We start from the raw sequence: 2320 nt of genomic DNA, 5'->3' as shown, positions 1-2320 counted from the left end.
TGAGCCAAGATCGCACCACTGCACTCCAGCCTGGGAGACAGAGCAAGACTCTGTCTCAAAAAAAAAAAAAAAAAAGTTAGCTAAGGCAATACCAAAAAAATAACTGAAGGAGACAAGGGTGTGCCCTACTAGATATTGAGACTTAGGCTATGGTAATGGAAAGTGAAGTTTAAGTATAGGAAAAAAGATAATGGAAGACATCTATACATATGTTAATATACCTGCAATATCAACGGCAATGAAGAAGGACAATAAATGGTATTGGCACAACCGGTTTTCCATTGGAAAATAAAATTAGTTCCCTGTCTTCTATGGTACACAAATATTTCGGGCAGGTTAAAGACTTAAATATTTAAAAAACAAAAAAAACAAAAAAGGCCGGGTGTGCTGGCTCACACCTGTAATCCCAGCACTTTGGGAAGCTGAGGTGGGTGGATCACGAGGTCAGGAGTTCAAGACCAGCGTAGCCAAGATGGTGAAACCCTGTCTCTCCTAAAAATACAAAAATTAGCCAGGCGTGGTGGCGCGCGCCTGCAGTCCCAGCTACTCGGGAGGCTGAGGCAGAAGAATCACTTGAACCGGGGAGGTGGAGGTTGCAGTGAGCCAAGACCATGCCACTGCACTCCAGCCTGGGTGACCAAGCAAGACTCTGTCTCAAAAAAATACATAAAAATGTAAATAAGTAAATAAATAATAAAAGCCTATAAAGAAAATGATTGTTTGATTCCATTAAAAAGGAAAAAAGGCCAGGCATGGTGACTCACACCTGTAATCTCAATGCTTTGGGAGGTGGAGGTGGGCAGACTGCTTGAGCTCAGGAGTAGAAAACCAGCCTGGGTAACATGGTGAAACCGCAGCTCTACAAAAACTAGCCGACGTGGTGGTGTGAGCCTGTGGTCCCAGGCAAAACCTCAGGTGGCTGAGGTAGAAGGATCGCTTGAGAGTGGGAGATGGAGGCTGCAGTGAGCCAAGATTGTGTCACTACACTCCAGCCCGAGCAAGACCCTGTCTCAAAAAAAAAAAGAAAAAGGATTCTGTACAAGACACCACAAAATTAAAAGGCAAGCAGACAAGCTAGAGAATGAAAGATATTTGCAAACATGTAACAAAACATAAATATACAGAATATATTAAAAAATTTTTTTAGTAAGAAAAATGTCACAATTTTGAACAAATGAACACAGGATAGGACCTGGCAAATCCTGTAGTCCCAGCTACTCAGCAGGCTGAGGAAGGAGGATCACCTGAACCTGGGAGTTCTGGGCTGCGGTGTGCTACGCCAACTGGGTGTCCCCACTAGGTTCGGCATCAATACGGTGACATCGGGGAGCAGGGGACCACCATGTTGCCTAAGGAGGGGTGAACCAGCTTAGGTGGGAAACAGGGCAGGTCAAAACTCTGGTGCTGATCAGTAGTGGGATCACGCCTGTGAGTGGCCACTGCACTCCAGCCTGGGCAACATAATGAGACCCCCCATCTCTAATTTTTTAATTAAAAAAAAAAAAAGGTAAATAAAACCAGACTCTCCCCATAGATTGGGGAAATATAAAATACTTCATAATATCAAATGTTGAGGACACCGTAAACTGGTACAGTGACTCTAGAAATACATCTGGCCCTACCTGGTAGAACTGAAACCCTGCAAAACTCTCTGTGGGGAAACCTAACTCAAAGTATGTACTCTATGGAAACTTGCTAAGGCACACAAGAAAAACACAAGAATGTTACCATGGGCCTGTGTAGAAGAAGAAAAAACTTCAGCATCTATCGGCAAAGTCACAGTGGTGAAAAGTAATGCCAAGGAGATAGAGCAACTATAAGGCTGAGAAAAACTGTCAGATATAGAATATCCACAGTATAATACATACGTAGATTTTTTTTTTTTTGAGACGGAGTCTTGCTCCATCGCCCGGGCTGGAGTGCAGTGGCGCGATCTTGGCTCACTGCAAGCTCTGCCTCTCGGGTTCACACCATTCTCCTGCCTCAGCCTCCTGAGTAGCTGGGACTACAGGTGCCCGCCACCACGCCCGGTTAATTTTTTTGTATTTTTTAGTAGAGACGGGGTTTCACCGTTAGCCAGGATGGTCTCGATCTCCGGACCCTGTGATCCGCCCGCCTCGGCCTCCCAAAGTGCTGGGACTGCAGGCATGAGCCACCGCACTCGGCCATACATATGTAGATTTTTAAGAGACAAAAACAATATTAGGTATGTAGAGATACAAGAAAACGAGACTGGGCGCAGTGGCTCATGCCTGTAATCCCAGCACTTTGGGAGGCCAAGGCGGGCGGATCACTTGAGGTCAGGAGTTCGAGACCAGCC

The sequence above is a fragment of the Colobus angolensis genome, unplaced genomic scaffold, assembly GCF_000951035.1.
Source record: "Colobus angolensis palliatus isolate OR3802 unplaced genomic scaffold, Cang.pa_1.0 Scaffold17, whole genome shotgun sequence".
In the NCBI taxonomy this organism is placed as follows: domain Eukaryota; kingdom Metazoa; phylum Chordata; class Mammalia; order Primates; family Cercopithecidae; genus Colobus; species Colobus angolensis.
Note: the sequence above shows the minus strand (reverse complement) of the source record.